This window comes from Phasianus colchicus, chromosome 18, assembly GCF_987193195.1.
Source record: "Phasianus colchicus chromosome 18, bPhaCol1.hap1.1, whole genome shotgun sequence".
NCBI lineage: Eukaryota > Metazoa > Chordata > Aves > Galliformes > Phasianidae > Phasianus > Phasianus colchicus.
In genome coordinates this window covers 9,271,093-9,290,608 of record NC_143453.1, presented here as the reverse complement: position 1 = coordinate 9,290,608, position 19,516 = coordinate 9,271,093, and the positions used below count along the sequence as shown (strand labels likewise).

Below are 19,516 nucleotides of genomic sequence, written 5' to 3'. Positions count from 1 at the left end.
GTCAAAAAGAAGGGGCTCAGGGCTTCCCATGCCACCTCCTCCAGTCACCCCAGCCAGTGGCAGTGCTGTCTGTCTATTTTGTGTTGCTGGATTCCACCACTGCCTTCCCACTCCTGCCACATCCACATACCTGGAAACATAATGAGTTTTTTTCAGTTGATTTTATAGGGAAAGGCTCCAAACACCTCAAGGGAGGTATCACAGCATCTTCATATCACTTCAAACCTTCTACAGAGGCACCAGAGCATGTCTCCTTGGATGCTGGTTCTGACCCAGCCAGGTGCGCTCCATGTGATCCTATTGCTCCATCCTTCCAGCTGGTGTTATGAATGGGCAGAAGGGAGCTCTGAGACTTTGTTCTGAGATTCTTGGTTTATTGATAGAGTACATTATAATTCTTTTTTCAATTTATAATGATACTTTGTCAGATTATTACAAGGCTTCTGAAGATTTAGAATTAGAAATGAAACAGTGAAGATGTTTCTTTTTTATGGTAAGAAAAAATAAATAACTTTTTAAATCTGTCTTTATCATAACCAATTACCTCTCTTTTTTGAAACTTTATAGAAATTGGAAGCAGAAATGTAGCACAATTATTAAAAAGTAAAATTAGGTTGTTAGTGAGAAAGGTAAGTCATTCACCTTTTTTCCCCAAGTATTATATATTTGTAACCTCCTGCATGCTGAGGTAAGCACTGCTCCTTACTTTTGTGTCCTGGCAGAGCTGGCATTGGCTTCATTGCAGCTTTGACATTCTATTAGGTGTTGCAATTAATACCCCTCAGTATGATTACAGCATCTCCTTTGCTTGGACATTTGACTGATCTCTAATTTCATCCAAGATTTTGTGGGTAGAAAGGGAGAATGGAGTGATATTATAGTTTTCAGTTAACATAACAATTGTGCAAAATGCAGCAACGTTGGTTGTAAAACCCTAATTTAGGTTTCTACAGAATTTTATCTTCTGAAATCTGATTTCAGATAAATTCCAACTGGAACCCAGGAAAACCACAGCTAAAGAAAACCACAGGGAGCTTGCAGGATTTCAAACGCACTTAGATTCTCTTGAAAGGTTCTCAAACACGGGGAACTCATAAAAGAATTTAATGTATTGTTTTCTCTCAATGCCTCCATCACCACCTGGGTGAAACTGGAAGCTGGGCAGCAGGGCAGGTACTCATCTATGCAAACAGGAGTTCAAACCAACATACTGTTGACACATTTGCTTTTGTCTGGATTCATCCTCATTCAAACTCATGAAGCCTGCATTCCTATGGATTTTTGTTCCCAGTACCTCAGGTAAATACAGGCAAAGGAGACTTAACCACTGGAAGAATATCCAGTGTAACCACTTGTCACACATCACGTGTTTTCTACCCACCTGCGTCCTTGGAAGTTAGTTAAGATTCTGGAAGACATTCAATTTATGTTTTTCTATGTTGTTCATCATTTCAATTTCTTGCATTTGTGTTTCTTTATACTTCAAAACTTTGAAGGTCATTTTAATTGCACTCTTATTTATAAATTGCTTCCTTGGCCACACAGTGCCACTCACAGTAGACTAGATGTAAGACTCTCTATCTCCGCCTTTGTTCTATGGAAAGGATTGATAAGTAATTTACTCTCTGTAGAATGCTCTACAAATGAGATAAGTGATTGGGAGAAAGATTTTTTCATCTGGAATTATTTTCCACAGAGAGTAAATGTGTTATTTTTTTCTGACTACGAACGTCAGGATATATGGAGCAGAGTCTCAAATGGAGTAAATTAGCAGAGTCAATGCTGATTTACACCAGATGCAAGTATTTTTCCTATAATGTTTTGTCTAGTTCTGTAATTTTGTCTAACCTGTAATTCCTTCTCCCTTAACTTAGATTCTGAACTCCTATAACTCCCACATCTGTTTATTTACTTTTTGGCTTGTATTGTTTTGGCTGGGTTGATTAACATACTACACTTTTCTACCATGTTAAATAGGATATATGCTGCATTCTCATTTATAGTCTACATTTGCTTTCTGGGATACTGTTTTGCTGAAAATCAATAATAAGGCAATTTAGGAAAAAATGTGGTTTGCTCTTAACTCCAGTTAAAGAAAATGTGAATACTTAACAAGGGAGACCAATCCTGCTGCCTGTAAGCATGGGGATTTCTTTCTGGCTTCAGTAGGATTTAGTGGGGTACACAGACTCCAGAGTATTAATCTGCTGTCACAGCTGGGAGTTGGGCCTATCTGAGGAAATGATGCTTAGCTCTGTGTCAATCAGTTCAGCTTCAGTAAAAAGAAAAAGGCTCCCAGCCTTCTTTCCAGATATTAAATATAGGAATAGGATTTTGTATCTCCAACTCCTAGCGGAAAGAAGGTTTTTAATATCCATTTTAAAAGCTTTCTGATTTTTGGTGCTTATTTGTCAGATCTCTAGTTGTAGCACCTGCTGAAGGCTGGGCAGCTTCCAGAGTGTTACCCAAAGTCACACCAAACTCTGGCTTGGGGACACGTGAATGTCAAGCTGTATATAACACATCAACAGCACCGCTGGTTTGAACTCTTCAGCCAGTAGATTGGCAGACAGAAAGATGGTGTTTAAACCTAGACTGAAGATCTGCATGGCTGTATACAGCTCGGGGGCCTTTTTTCTGGAAGCTAAAAGTGTTTGTGAAATATGAAAAAATGCTTGTTTCAATATGTAAATGGTATTGTGTGCTGAACAAAAGTGTAGCTGCAGTTCTGTCTATCCCACACACTAACCAATGCTCAGATAAATGCATTTTATTAATTTATTATCATTTAATTTCAGTGGAGTTTTATTGTACTTTCCATTGTTGTTGTTAATCTGTGAAATGCTGTTAATCAACTTTTATTAGTGAATATTTGATTAATAGCTAGCAGATGCACTTGCCCCTGTGTATATTATGTTAAACGCAACGTGCCCACGTATAATTCATTATTTTAATAACACACTGGGCTTATAAATCAAAGGAACTCTTGAGAATGCAACAGACAGAATTACCAAGGGAAAAGCTGTGCATTGTTTTAAAAAATAATAAATATATGCATTGTTTTAGGTATAGCATGGACTTGATAATCAGGTACCTATGACTCCTGGTATCAAATTAATGTGGAAATGACTAAGGGCTGGTAAACAACAGGTCTTGTCCCTTTGACCCCCTTCTGTTAGAGAGCAAAAATCAATCCCAGACCCAAAGACCTTACAAATCCAAAGAGACAGAATGGGTAAAGGGTGAGGAAAAGGAGCAGCAAGTACTGATGAGCATGCAGTAAGTTGTCTGCAAGTATCCTTTTCACTCTGTGATATGTGTAGTTTTGTAATTTCAGTCTTGCTAGTGCTCTCAAGTTATAAAAAAAAAGTAATAGCTACAAGAGAAGAGCAAGCAAGTTGCAATAAATAGCTGACCAGCAGAGAGGGAGAATACTAAGTCAAAACTGGTGTAGGGAGCAGCCAGACAACATCAGTGTCCATCAGTGCCTAACTGCAGCAGTGCATTGAAATGTGTGAGTGATGCTCAATTTGTCCACTCTGATATTTTCCTTAATAGGAAATCACTATCTATCCAAAGTTTTATGTTCAAAATCTTTACTCAGTATTAATCACTGACAATCTGTAGTGACAGTTGCATTATTGAAAGAGCCCTTTTTGGTGACATATGTCATTCAGTTCCTGAAACAGAATGAAAAGAACTTTCCAAGTGAATAGCACCATGGAGGAAGTAAATACCTTCATCCAACAAATATGGAACAAAAGTAGAGAACAATGAGATAATATGCAGAAATTCGGAGACTACGCTGAGAACTGTGCCTTAATTTCCTTAGTCCCATAGCAGCATTCCCTCCCTGCTCTAAATTGCCTATTTCTAATGGAAAACATCTTATTTATGACAGTAGAGTAGTTGTGGATATGTTTAATGGCAAGTGCTATGAAGTGCACGTAGTGTAACGCACACATCCAGCAACACAGCTGTGCATGTGATTTACTGCTCTCTCTTGTATTTCACAGGCTGCCTATTTTTGCTGACCTTGGCAAGGAGCTTGATTCAATGAGGGATTATCAGATTTGATGGGCCCTCTATTTAATTCTGTGACTTGGTTGAAAGCTACACTGCTTTGCATTGATTTCCATGTGCAATTAATACATTCATCAGTGACTAATGCATGCAGAGATAATATACTCTACTCATTTCAATCTCTCCTGCATTCATTTTAAATCAAAGTAGCACCTGGTGGCCAAAACCTCCTGAGATGTGATGGATTTAAGGTGGAAATGTAGAACTAAGAGATGCTTGCATAACACTATAGTAATTTTCAGCAGTGAAACAACAATTCCTTAGAAACCTAAGTAGTCCAAAAGCTTCACATCATCACTGTCTTACTGTGGCTTCCTTGTTCTCTGTCTTGCTCCTCTTCATAGGGCAACAGACTATTGAGTCAGCTGGAGAGCAAAGGAACGTTTTCCCTCTGATAAGCCTTCAAGAAGTGACCCTTCTACAATTAATTGATAACAGCAGGTTGTGAAGTCGTGTGGATACTTTGCTGGCTCTAAAACAGCATTTGTGCTCCTTGAGGAAGTATCAGCTATTATTCTGAGTTTGTTTCAAATTAAAAATAAATCCAAGATTTCTTGAAAGCCCCAGAGATCTTTTTACAATTAACTTCACTGAAATGTTTTGGAAGTTTGCTCTTTCTGAAATATTTCGTTTATATTTTTGACAGGTATAATTCAGCATAGAATCTAAAAGTCATAGCTACCTAAAACATTTAATTCAGACTTCAAGACAAACAAGCATTTTCACCATATTCAATGAATATTTCTTATATCCAGTTATAAAGAGATTGATATCTGTGTCTGAAGCACTTCAATTCTGTCAAATCTGTGTTTTCAGACATAACATTCTTCCATTTATAAGTACTCCATTCAGTCAGTTCTGATGTGCAGTGTCTGAAGTTGCCAAGTTTTCCTCTGCCCAGTACAGAAATGGAGCATGACTGATAAGAGTGTTTTGGTGCTACTCCTGTCAAACTCCACAGAAGTGAGACTATTAGAATGTAAACCCAAATCCTCTCCTCTTGTTTTTTTCAAAAACATCCAAACTTCTTCATCCAAATAAAAAAAATGCTTTGTACTGCTGTGTTTGATATTCTATAGCACTCCTTTTAGAACTCCACAGTGGGCTTTTAATTTCTCCTAGATATGAAAAATGAAACTAGTGCTGAAAACTTCTTGTTGAAATAAAAGAAGAAGGAAAAAAAAAAAAACAAAAAAAAACAACCACCAACCACACAAACGAAAACTCAACACCACCAACAGAAAAAATCCCTCTGGCTTTTATTACCTGTTTATATTCTTACAGTGCTGTTGTTATTACAATCGCCTGTGAAACAGAAATGGATGATGTCTTCATCATGCAATAGTGTGGCTGGAAGTGTTTCAGTTTGCTGTCAGATATTTGGAAAAAAAAAGGTAGAAAAATGGTGAGGTTTATCTCACATAACTTTAGATATATGACATGAAAAGTAGATTTCTGGGCTAAATAAGGTGAGCTTCCCCTCTACGCAATAGAGAGAAGGGAACTTCTAGGGGGTGATTTATCATCCTGTGCAGGCAGCCCAGACAACTCAGACAGACACACAGCTTCCAGAGTGACGTGGGAGTCTAAGTGATCTGCATAATCAAAACAAGGTTTCCAGAACTGTAGCCCAGCAATAAAGCTGCATTCCAGCATACGCCTACTGCAAGTAATCCTAGTTGCCACTTCTCAGAGAATATCACATTCTGTAACCCTCGGAGCAGAGTAACTGAATTATGTAGGGATATTAACCAAACCAGACGTATATATTCCATCAGCTCTTCCAAATCTTCTATGTCCACTCTGAAAAAAAGAGCTACCCACCTCTGCCAAGCATTTTCATCCACTTTGCATTTAGAGATGTTTTAGTGGCTGCATTTTCCCATGCTTTTTGAATCTTTCTTCATTAGGAGCCTCTAGCACCTGACAGGTTATTTGCCTGCCTACAGCTTCCTCTATTAACACTACCTTTAGACTGAGCACATAGGAACAAATGGAAAATGGATGTTGTGCTAGTTAATGGAGTAGCTGTCCCTCACCCACTTTCAGTCTGTCACGTGTCCTTCCCACCCCTTTCCTATGGCTGCATTTGAGGAAGGAGGGTTGCTTACACCTGTGTGGATGTTTCTATTGCATATTGCACAGATGTGTGTCCTAAACCAGAATGCACTACTTGTTATTCAAAAGGCTTACTTCTGCAGATGTTCCTACCACTACGCCCTCCTGCTTTTTCCTCTGTCCGTCTCTTGTAAATGAACAGATTGCAGTGAGTTTTTCTTTTTTTCCCCTCCAGAGAACTAAATCCCAAGACAGTCCTCTGGGGTTTTCTTTCCTTACTCCTAAGCAGCAGTTCATTCAGGCATACATATGGTTTTCTCTCCTTCCTCACCATCTGGACAGATGTTTTCTCTTGACTGTACATTCTTACTCCATGAGAGAAATGAGAAAATGTCATGATTTGTTAAGAAAAAGAGAAAAAAACTTTTTTTTTTTCTGATGCAAACTGCTTTTCAGCTACATGTTCCTTTAACGACCCAATTTTCATATGAAGACCAGTTGATATAACAAGACCAGAAAGTTTATTCTCGTTATATATGAATCCCATTGTGATAAGTGCTGTGCAAACACACAACAAAAATGAGTCTTCCCTGCCTGAAACAGTTTCTGCACATAAAAAGACAGCAGGCGAGTGCAACAACCAGATGGGAGGATTCAAAGTAGTGATGAGACTTTTGTGTTCCACGTACTGAGCAATGGTCAATATTAATTAGGTCATCACCTAATTATAATGATTGGTTTGTAGCTAATTGAGAGGTAAGAAGTTATTAGAAATAAATGTCTGGTTAATTGCAGGCAAAAAATGCTGAAGATCTACTTCACAATTATTTCTGGGCCATTTTGAGGTCAGCATTAGTGTTATTTTTTCAAGAGTTCAGATTCCAGTATATGTCTTTGTTATGGAAAGAGGAATGGGAATATATGCAGTGCCAGCACAAAAATACTTTCTTGAAATTATGCTATTTTCATTTCTTCTTAATTTCTTCTCAGAATTGACTCTCTCAAATTGGAGGTAGCATGAAAAGATGCATATTTATGCATGCATGTGATTCCCCCAGGTAAAACAAGGCCCTAATGTGGGAATGTTTCATGAGCAAGTAGCAAGCTGAGAGCCGTGTCCATGCACATCTGCAAGGCTTTTTATTTGATGTTGCCTGCCTCTGTTAGAAACTTAAAAATGAATGAAAGAATCTGTCTCTAAACCCTTCGTTCTTCACTACTCACTATATAACTCTTCCTAAATTAATGATTACAACCAAGATTTTAATACGATACCCTTGTCTTTCACACCATAAGCATCCCACACACTTTCACACCTCCCACCGTGACAGCTGAAGGAGCAAGAGTGAGCACAGCCCCAGTGTAAGCAAAATCAAAGAGATTTATTCAAGGGTTATACAGGTTTTGACGCAAGAAATTTTCATGTGACAATGGGCAGTTGGCTAACATTCAAGGTGATCTTCCCTGAGCCTCATTAAGCTGTCTTTAGTAGTTAGGCTTAAAATGGGAAGCTGGTGGCTTCCTAGCCACCTGAAAGAAGAAAGGATGAGATTCATCTCTGCCTGCAGTTCTTTTATGGCTGAGTAAAGTGCCTTGACTGTTATTCAGAGTGACTGCATACAGAGTGAAGAATCCTGGCTCCAGTGAAATCTATGGAAGAGATATAAACTGTGTTGAATTAGCTCTTCAAATATTTTGATACCCTGCTGCATTAATGGGCTTATTTTTCAGCATGACCCTGATCAGACCCAAAAGACTATTGGTGTGTTTGAGGCACTCAGTAAAAGGGATGAAAAGTTAAACTTTTTCTGGTACTAGAATCAACAGTGTTGCTGCTGTGACCTTCAGATCCGGCTAGGAATAAGGGTTTCATTCTATAATAGGATATTATTTTATGGGTGGGAAGGAGGAAAAACTTGTATAGGAAGAACTTAGGCTGTCTGCAGGATTCCCAGCACTTGTCTGAAGGATGAACCCTCAGAATTGATTTTTTTCTGTCTTTTCTTCTGAAAAGCATCTAGAAAAGACAGGGTCAAAGAGGGCAACATTTAGCCAGTGTTGCCAAGCCCTAATCATTGCCAGATTTTTCCTCATCTCTTTAAATAACAGACAATAGAGCTGAACAAAATGCATACCCCAAGATGTTAAAAGCCTCCTTCTTTTCAGATATTACAGACACAGAGTCTGTTTCAGATACAAGATTCCAGTGATGTCAAAAGCATGAAAATACAGTGAGAGTGGGGAGGCAGCCTGCAAGGCACAGGCCTGAGGAAGAGTATTCCCAAAGGAAACTCCACAGAATTAGCCCCACAGCTGGACAGAGATTAGTATCCCTTGTTTTGCTGTTGCCATTCTTGTTGGGTGAGAGATTTTTCTTCAGGTACTCCTAATATAAGTTCTCTCTCAAAACCTCCCATCTCTCAGGTGCCCTTCCACTAGCCTAGAGATCAAGATTATGGGTTTGAAGCGTTGTGCCAAGAGTCATCCTTCAGATTTATTTTGAGTATCTGAAGTCAGTGCGGATGTTTAAACTATCTGCATTACCCACCGTTCATTTCTGTTTTCACTGTTCCTATATACATTGGAAGTAACAAGAATTTCAAACACTAATTAAAGAGCCTGGTGCAAATACCTGTCTAGGATAACCCACTGAAGTCAGCTGAATGCACTGCACTTGCATAATGGATGAATGATGGATTCAGAATCGCAGAAAATCTTCTCAAGAGAATTATTTTCATCCTACAAATGTTATTTATTTGGATCAGAACGGATCTTTTCAGAGATAGTGATATTCATCAAACTCTGCTTTTGTGATACAATATTGCTCTTTTATTAAGCCATAATACTAGTAGATTGTTCTAAGCCTTATGGTGTGAATCTCTTGCAGATGAAATGCTGCATCGGGAATATCCATATGATAAGGAGATTGGAGGATGCTTTTCTGCATAACTTTATCATTCCAGTGGTCTAAAGGATTTGGATGATTGAAAACCAACAAGTAAATAAAACCCTATCTATTACATAGCCAACTGTCGTTAAGTATTGAGTGATGGGGAGCAATGCTTAAAAGATCACGTGAAGCTAAATGGTGCTGCATGGACAGAGTGACTGAAACGGCATTTTAATCAAATCTGACAGCTCTATTGCATTATAATTATAGACTGCCAGAGGCGCTTTTTAGACTATCAGTACTTTTGGGATAGTTTGCATCTAAATTAAAATTGAACTTCAAAGCAGCTTGATGGGGATGTGTTTCCAAGGAGTTTCAAAAACGTGAAAGACACCAACTGATTAGCATTATGCACTGTACCAGCTGGTTGCTACTGTAAAAAAAAAATAAAGTAGCAGCCATGCTGATAATCAGAAACCACTGTCTTGAATCCTATTAATTCTCTTTTGAATTATTTATTGGAGGGGTTGTTCCAGTCATGCACTTCCTTTCAAATGTTTATTTAGTTTCTCTGAAAAGGAAAAAAAAAAAAAAATTGGAGGAAGAGAGAGAAATCTGGAAAATCTCCAAGGTTAGCTCACTAGCAATCTGTTTAGATGTCCCCTTCTCAACTCAGCCTTGCTCTGCTAAATATTTATGGCAATGTTTAACAAATAAATCCCACCCACCTCCCCATTTACAGTAAAACAGAAGAGTGAAATGCTTTAAGGAAAGATAACCTCTTTTTTATCATGAGAGGGAAGGAGATACCATGAAAATATTTTAATTTCTGGAACACCTAAATTGTAGAACTGCAGCTGCAAGCATCTGTTTGTCCACATTACAGATGTTCTGCCTGAAGTTTCTATTCTGATCCCACTTCTAGACACCACCAACAAAGAGGAGTTCACAGCTCCACTCTATTTTCTCCTTCTTGTCATACTGTGTAACCACCAATCGAAAGCTGCAGACATTCTCAGGGCTCAACTCTGTCTCCAGATACATACATGCATCACTTGGCACATTGTAAAAAGTCAGCCAGTTTCTCAGCCACAAGCAGAATCAAAATGCATTGCAAGGCAGGCTGTGTGCAGTAAGAAAGAAACAGGGCCCTCATCTACTAAAGTATTTAGGTTTCTCAGTACATTTCAAATGGAGATTAAAAGTTTTAAATATCTATGTGCTTGTAATGCCAGTTTCCCATCAGCTCCTTTCCTTTGACTCATAGTATTCCATAATGAAGACCTCTTAATTCTTTATACTTTGCTTCCACCCACTGTTAGATTCACTTAGCTTCAAATTCTTTAAGGGGGACTGTGGTGAATCAAGGCAGTGTGTCAGACTGACACTGTTCAGCAATGGCTAAGGCTGGACTCTTCAGAACAGTGAAATTGCTATGAGATAAATGGATACGTTTATTCTCGGCCAAAACCAGTCACTAGATGGAGCATTTAAAGGAGGGCTTACAGGTCTTTAAATTTAATTGAGTTTGATGACTGTAGGTGAAAAAAATGCCAGTTATATAATTTAAAAATGTGCAGTTTGGCTTCTATATTTTCAATGCTGTCAATTGCTATCTGTGAGCCCTTCTGAGATTTGTCTCAAGATACTGGATCTATTTGGATGCTTCCACAGTTATCTACCCACCTACAGCACCAATCTGTATAAAATTGCCGTATGCAGGATCTATGTAAACAACTTGTGCAAGAAATTTGAAGCTTACTTACCACTGGGCCAATTTTGAACAAATAGATAACTTTCAGCAAAAGTTTCAGACTTTTTCTGTCCTGATGCGTTTATTTTCACTCTGCAAAACATTGTGTTAGGAATAATTCTGGTCAAAATGCAATGTTTCTTTCATATTTTCTTTATTGTTACTTTCTTGCTGTGGGAGACTTTGGGTGTTTGTGTATATTCATGGTAACCTATTCATGACTTCATTTACTGCTAGTGCATGTAGTTAATAGCACGTGGGAACTCTTTTCATAGACTGTCCATAGGATGGCATCATGCCTATTTCTTAAGCCAGAGCATTCATTCTCACAGAATTACTTTTTGTAGTTTCTCAGGGAAAGAGACAGAAAAAGATGCATTTTTCATCAATTATTTTCTTTGAACATATTTACTGTTTTGCAACAAAACGTGGAAAATTCGTCAGGTCTCCCTCAACCATCGTGCACTTCCTTTTCCTCAGACCATGGGCACACAGAAGTATGGAAGCAATGTAGGCCAAAATTGATCATCCCTATAATTATACATATGGACCAAGTATTGCATGCAAATATGTAAGTTGGTTTAAATAACTGAGCAAACTTTGGGCTCTTACAAGCTGCAAACCTCTACATGCTGGATAGCAAGGACACCACAAACTCAGATTTTACTGGCAGTTTTGACTAATTTCATTGCAAGTTAGCACACCGAGCACTTAAACCTGCAGAGGTTAAACATACATGCCTTTCCTAACTATGGCTGGTTCCCCTGCCTAGGCCCTGCTCAGAGTGCACAGGGTTACTCAAGTCCTGCTGTATGGCAGGGATGAGAACAGCCAGTAGCATCTCTGTGCCATGCCCGTTCATACACCAGCCTCTCTTCATTGCTCATTTGATCTCCTTGCTCTTTGATCTCAGTTGCCCCCTCAGCTGAGAGCTGCTTCATTGCAGACAGCCTCACAGACAGACAGAAGCTGCTTCTCACCAGGTTCTGCAAGCTTTTCCTCTCAGCTGACACGGATACTGTGACCTGGTTGCGCAGCAGGATTTTGTTTTTCGTAATTCCAGTGGTGTTTTTTTGCTGTTAGAATTACCATCACAAATCATTGCCGCAGGAGCTCTTTTCAACAAGAAATGACAAGTTATTAAAGAAAAACGCTTGAAGACATTTAAACTGAAAGCTGGTATTCCCATTTACCCCTTGACAACATATCAGCCACTCTCTGAGACGGGGCGAGGCAATTTTCACAGAGCCTTTCTGCTTTACTGCACTCTCTCTCCCTCCTCCACCCACTTTTCTCTCTCTTGCCAACTGCATGGAAATTCAGAACATTTCCCCAGAAATAGCGTTCAGATCTGAAGCCTGGATACGTTTGTGCTGGTAGCTTGTAATTCTTGACATACTTCTGGTGGCTTCAAAGAGTACTGCCAGCTGCTGGCCTGGAGCAGAGAGGTTCTGACTGCTGGGTCTGAAGAAGCATCAGGCTGCAGAGCCTCCCACCCAGTGGAAGCCATTCGGTTCAAGGCACGTGAGATCCTCTCTGAAATGGGGATTTAATGTAAGTCTGTCCAGCTGGGAGTACATCTTGTACCTTCTTCCCACGCTGGCAGTTAGCTTTGTTCTCACTGACCTGCACTTGGCGCTAGTAGGACTCAGCTTTGGAAACAGGCCTGGTCTGGTGGAAAGTCATGACACAGAGTTGCACACAAATCTCCATGTGCCATCATTATTTCTACTGTGGCATGTCTCTTTCTCATATCCCCTTTTCATATCAGCTTTTTATTCTTTCCTTTCCTCTTAACCAGGTCGAGGGCCAGCCAGCATAAAAATCCATGGGTAGGAAGGTGTTTCCTTGTGTTTCTCTCCAACATGCTCCTGCGTGCAGTGGGGATGGAGGGAACATGCACAGATCTTTTCTCTTTCAGGAACCTCCATTTCCCTGACTAAAAGCATACCTCATGTAAAAGTTTGAGCTGATAGAAACTGTTAAGAAAAGACCTAGTTATGATCGGTTCCTTTCACTGATTCACACTGCATTATGCTTTTGATTTCTGTAGCAATGTTATGTAACATTTAAACAGTGCTTTCTTCAAGCTACACTCTATATGTACAATAAAATGTTACGATAAACATGGCTTACTCTTAAACTGAAGCTCAGAAAAAGTGGGGAAAAGTGAAGTTAAACCCCTTCTTGTTAGGTAACTACTTGTAAGGGGATTTCTTGCACTATAGGGGCATATCCTTCGAACTGAAGCATGATATTAGACTTTCAACATAGGATAAGACATATCACAGAAGTGTAGCTATATTTCTGTTGGCATCATCTTTGATTGAGTCCTCGGGAACATGTGGAGTGCACTGAGTGAGAATAGATTCAGCGATGCTCTTCATGTCTGCTGGCTGGGAAGTAATTGTAGCAGAAAAAGAAGAAATCACCAACTTGTGCTGGCATGTTCTTCTGCCTGCTTGGATTTATATATTTAGCTATCCATGGCCAGCAAAGCCTTGGCAAGGAGTGAATGCAGATTTCAGGCAGTTCTTCCTGAGTGAGATGTGGTGGTGACAACATACTCTCATGTCATTTGGCTACAAGGAGTTGCTATGAGTCTATTCAAAAACAGTGAAATTGCCAGAGTCGCCAGTTTTCTGTTCCTCTGTGGCACATAACAAAACAGAGTAAGATGGTTTGATGATTATTGCAACCAACTCAGACTTAAATGGTATCAGCTGAGTTCCTGGTTGCCACAGACTTTCCACCTAAGCTAGGAGGAAGGGCTTCCGCCCATTTCTCCTCACCTCACAACCCTGCAGATGTTGGCCTTTCCTCAGCAGAGCTGTGATGTGCAGAGCAGGCAGTATCAGCCACGAGCAGTAAATCAGTGCTTTGTCTGCTTCATCTGCATATGTTTCTTTGGGAGAAGCAAGTGGATCTTTTCACTCTTTTCCTCTAGGCCTATGGAACCAAAAGGGGAAAAAGGAGTTCTGTCTAAGCGTACCTGAATGATTGATTTTAAAAGTGTTTTTTCCTGCTTGGTCCTGATGGTCTTAATGCTAAAAGTATTAAATGCTAATACATGGTAATGCGCTGTGCTAAGGTGTAAGAAATTATTCACTGTGAATCTCAGAAGAAAACAGAAGCAATCCAGAAGCTTTGGGAAAACAACACTGCGGCATCAGCCTAGGGAAACATTATTTGAGATCATATTCAATTGCTGAGAGGTCTCCAATTTAAATGCTTGAAGAAGGTTCTACTCAGGCATTCAGTCTGAGTTTCCCCCAAGATTAATTTATTACCAAGGTGTAAGTGATGGATCAAGTAAGTTGTTTATAGGAGCAGCTTGCTGGTGATAAAATCAGGCAGGTCTCAAGCCTGCCAGCCCTCTCTGTGACATGCTCTGTTCAGCAAGGCTGCACTTACACGTTCTTATTATAGGGCTGTGTAGGGTGACCCATCTCAAATACAGGTAAGCACCAACGCTTGCAAGTCTATTACCTTGGAACACTGGGACATTCCCATTTGAGGAAGCAGCTGTTACAGTGTCCTTAGCAGTGTCTGGGAGAGCAATGTGTTTGGGAGAACAAGTTCTGAATAACCACAGAGACAGTAGGAGTTCAGAGTGCCTCATGCAGATGTTCATGGTAATTGATGGATACCCGTGGGACTGGTGAGCGTTTCAGGTTCAGCTCATCTCTTAACTTACCTTTAGACACTTTTCCAGTTGAACACGCTTTGGGTCTGAAATACAGAGGAAAGAAATGAGCAATAGGAAAGGGAGCAGAGCCTTTCTTCTGTGCATGGAAATTATTCTTCAAGTGTCTTTGTTGACAGCTGGCATGGCACAAAATAAACATAGGTCTATTTGCAAGTAAGCAAGAATTAGCATAAACAGCAGCTGCTGTACTACCAAAAAAACCCATGTAACAATAAAGAATTTTTTCTGCCTTCAGAAACAAAGGTAGGTAAAAAGCCCGCATGAAATAATGAGTTAGTTAACCACCTGTTAAAGTTCTGAGTACCAGCAACATGAAAGAGCCATTTGTTGATGGCATAAGCGTTTTTCTGAATCAGATTTGCTAATTAAAACTGAATCTGTACTTATGATAAAAAAATGCAAAGCAATATCAAAAAAAGTTCTCTTTCTTACCCCCTCTATCAAATTAAGGGAGTTCCTACATTTGCCTTTTCAATTGCTTTCTTGCTGCATCCAGATAGTTGTCATAGTTTTTTCTTAGCTTGCTTGGATATGATTTCTTGCTCCCTTTCTCCACCTATATAGCACAACAAGCCAAGTCAGATCATCAGAATGTATAATTGATGATGTATAGCCAGGTCGCATTAAGCAAGATAACTTTATGGTCTTTTGTCTCGTGTACATTTCTCTGGTAAAAGCTGGTTAGTAGTGTACTCAGCAGCACTGACGTATTTTAATAAAAACTAATGATCCAGCCCAGTGAAATGCAGAAACATAAGAAGCAGTTTTAAGTGTATCATTCTAGATTGATGATGCTTGAATGTGTATCTGAATCATTTTCCAAAGGAAGGTAGTTTACCTGTTCAATTAACTTTTTGTTATAAGTTGTACATCCAGCTCTCTGCAAATGCTATACATTAGCTTATCCAGATCCTCTTCACTATTATGGCTCATAACTGGTTTTCATTTGTTTGGAACTGAAGCTGTTTGAATATTTCTGGTATTTTTTAAAAAATGAAAATGCAGTAAATAGCCCTATTTAGAAGTTATATAGAGCTTTACAATGTGTCTTGAAATCAGTGTAAGTCTTTCCAGAATACATTTTAGATCAGAATAGCTCAGAGTCAGATTCTGATACTTTTGCTTGCCGGAATATTCACTTTGTTTCACACGTCAATAAATCAGCTCAGTAAAATATTACCCCTACTCAGCAAAGGCATCAGAATCTTACATGAAACAAACATCATACCCCTGGAATGCACGCCCTGGGGGAGGGTGTGTATGTGTGCACTGCTACATCTGGTGATGTGCTTGTGGCTGTGTAAAATTTCGGGTCAATACTGCTCCAGGTCTTCAGCTTATGCAAAAAACATCACTGTCACATGTCCAAGAAATGCCATTTCTCCCAGCCAATTTCTGGATATTATTGAGGCGTGTTCTGGCTCTCCCAGCTCACCCAGGTAAGCTGACAGTGTTGCTGGGCTGGTGCAGCACTCTCACTAGGTATTGCAAAGGAATATTTTGAAGAGAAAATTATAGCTGACTGAAAGCAAGGTGTTTTCTTTCTGGAAAGGAGAGGAGATATGTGAGGAGTAGCAGTTTTTTGAATGCATCTATGAAGAGGTAGATGAATGACAGGCTCACGAAGGCAGCCACACACATAACAGACAACCCTTATTTTCATGGCTGTTACAAGATGACTTGCAGTTTCTACAGAGGGAATTACAGCATCCTGCTTTGCTGGAAACTATTTCTTCTATCTACACTTTTCAAATTTTCCTCTTAGTGGAATATCACAAGTTTTGAGTGGAGTTGATTGCAAAGTTCAGAAGTTCTAAAGTCCGAACTAAACCAAGGTGTGGAGTGGAGATTTGATCCTTCCATCGTAAAGAAGTCTTCCCTCTTTTGCACTCCAAGGGCCTTTAGTTTCATAACACCACAGGAAAATTCCACAACAAAACCCAGAACCAAACCACAGTTACTTAAACACAGGTCCATTAGCCACCAGACCACAGCTTCTCCTTCTGTCCCCTCTGTTTATTTTTGTAACTGACAACTGAAATGAAGTTGATTTTCAGGATTTCATGACGTTGTTCATTTGATTGCATCATCACGCTGTGATTTTCCCAATGCCGTCACTTCCTTACCTCTTAAGAACCCAACAAAGACAGGAACTTGCACACACCCAGTAATGCAGGCACAGGTCATTTACTTTGCTCGTGTTTTGACTTTTCCTGCTCTTTTCTGCTTTCCCTTCCACTCTGTCAATCACTCAGTCAACATTTTTATTCTGCTGTCTAGTCATCTTTCAGTGAATAACTTCACTATCTGCTAGGGTCCTAATAATTCACTGCTTTTTTGTTTTAATGAAAAAGCCCAATTCTCTTGATATCAGGCCTCCCAGAGCTGGGAGCATGCAAGCCCCTTCTCATCTGCTTGTTCTCTGAAACCCGTATTCCAGAGGGATTTTGCGATCTATTATTCTTCCCCCTCTGCCTCTGCTGCAGCCAGTCTTGAAAGAAGGGCACTTGAAAAGAGAGAGCAGCAGCAGCAGCATGGCTTATGAATTCCTGGCACACTGCTTTACCCTGAAGGATATATTAAACAATAAGCGTTTTTTAAACAAAGACCTCTGGTAACCTCACCACGGGCACTGACTCTGCTGATAGATTATTAATTTTAGGCACTAGCTTCAAATTATCTCTCTGAAATACTGCTTGTCTGCTCCTAATACTTGGTCATCAGAAAGATATTACATCTTTCCTAAGTGCTACCTTCCTTTGGTATTAGACTGCTTAAAGAATATAAACTTGGGTTTCTTTGGCTAGCAGTAGCCCAGTATTCACTGCAGAAAGTGAGAATGAAGTAAACCATTACAAACCCTCTCATTAGAGCACACAGTTAACAGTCATGAGAGGAATAAATACCATTAAAAATTAAAAATGATTAAACACAAAGGGTCACATTACTAGTAAACAATAAATGGATTTCCATTTTCACACTAAATATGTAGTCATGCTTTGTCTCAGACTCTCCTCAGACTCTTACTCTAAATGATTGTCTCTGTTCAGATTCTTATTTATATTTATTATCCAAGGACAGTAAACATTCATCATTTGTCTCCTAGGGACTGTGCCAGGCACTTTCAGAAAAAGAAATGGTTTTGGATAATAACTATAGGATGATGCATGCAATTAAAAGACCATGCCTTGTTCAAACCATGTTGCAACAATATGTGTTGGGTTTTTTTCTAAGTTGAATGTTGCCTGTTTCTGCATTGGAGAGCCAAGACCCCTTCTAGCTGCTACCATCAGGTTTCTGGAGCTGGACCCCCAGTGCTGTCCCCAAAGGAAGCTTCTGGGTGAGGGCCCATGGCTGCCCTGCATGGAGACTGCAGCTGAGATCTATCCAAGACCAGGATGGTTGTGATGGGAGGTGGAGGGCAGGAAGCCCCTGGGAGCTGCAGGGTCCCTCAGGTCACAGAATGAGAAGTAAAAAGTGTTAGATGGATGGAGACACATTTTAAGGTGTTTTTCATGGCTGCGGATGGTGATTTGCTTTATTTTTGGGGAATGGGAGGCAGAAATTTCTTAGTAACTTGTGCTTTATGGAGCCTAGCAAACAAGGACTCCTTGCAAAATGCCTTCGGAGACCAAACTATGAATTCTTTAAAAGCCCACATGACTAGGATTAAAATCTTTATTTTTTAACTACTCTGTTTGGCAGCTTGAATGGGGAGGAGAGAATGAGAAGCTGTACGTACAGGATGAGGTCCCATAGGAAAGGCCTCAAATTAATTTTTCACTTTAATATATTTTGTAACCCTTTAGCTTACAAATAACCTCTAGACTTGTGGTCTGTGTTTCATGGTGGTGGGGAAGAGGGACTCAAAATTAAGGATTATGATATGACAGAATATAAGTATGCACATTGAAATAACCCCATAGCCACAGTTGTTTGATTAGCTGAGTTTATAATAAATGTTAATAATCATTCTCATAAACAGCCAAGCGCGGCTGAATTTTACTGAGCTGAGCTTTGCCTACAACTCAGGGAAGGCTGCTCTGTGTTTATTTTGTCTCAGTGCTTTTTCCTAAGCATGATCCTCCTCTATTATCAACCTTCCAAAAGGTTTTATGGTTCATAGCAATGATACCACTTTAAGACGGTCATTACTGCTATAATGCAAATTATAATTCTAGCATAATGAATAGGACTCAAAAAAACAGGCTGCATTTTTGGGCAATTGTAGCAGTCCTGGATTTTGGGAAGACAAGCAAGTTTCCTCTCTGTCTCTCCTAAGTATGTGTAGTCATCAGTGTTTACTACAATAAAAATAATTCTACAGCTATGCTTCTTAAGCCAGGTTACAAGGTTATAATCTTATGTGTGCTGTTATCGTGTATTTCTTTTGCCTATTAAATTGAAGGTAATTTCCCTCCCTTTATGTGATAAATTTACCTTTAAACATCCAATGTGATTCTGTATTTCCTCTATAGGAGGGTATCAGATGCTTCCATCATGCTGCAGAGCTGGGTTCCCTGTTCCTCTACAGCCTTGATTTGCAACATATTCTATCATGAGCAGAAGAAAATCATCATTCCTCCATGCCCACAGGGAATGAGCATGGTCTGCTCTGTTAATGGCTTTGTGCTGCAGTTGCCAAAAGGACGTGTGTGCCTGTTTGCATGCAGAATTAAAGGGTTGTGCAACTTCTCCAAGTCCCTCTTTCATAGCACTTAGAGGAGCTGCAGACTGCAGAATCAGACTTTCCCAGAGTTTAGTTGTGTCCCAGACCTATCTCAGATGTTGCTGCTCCATTGCAGTCATTAAATTCCTTTCTTTGCCTGATGAGAAGGCTCTTAAATTTTGCATTTTCAATGTGGTAATTATCTTAATCATATTAAAGTATAGAGGAAACTTCAGTGAGGAAAATAAAACCATACTTCTCTTTTTGAGAAAACTTTATTTCCTTTCATGTTTATATCTTATTGCCTGGACCTCTCCCACTAATAAGCTTTTAATGATCGTTCCCACTGATATC

The 19,516-nt window shown here is 39.6% G+C and overlaps 1 long non-coding RNA gene across 11 annotated transcripts in view; it reads left to right on the top strand.

Annotated features, from left to right (window-relative positions):
* Positions 1-19,516, top strand: part of LOC116228660 (uncharacterized) — a 314,039-nt gene that overhangs the window by 144,278 nt on the left and 150,245 nt on the right. For 4 of the 11 annotated variants that reach the window (XR_004166812.2, XR_016472125.1, XR_016472114.1 and 1 more), the window contains one exon: positions 4,428-4,626. The exons of 6 other annotated variants lie outside the window; for them this stretch is intronic. This is a non-coding gene — a long non-coding RNA (uncharacterized LOC116228660). Of the gene's footprint in view, positions 1-4,427; positions 4,627-9,028; positions 9,214-19,516 lie in introns of those variants that run through there. One more of the 11 variants, XR_016472121.1, reaches the window with a different exon arrangement.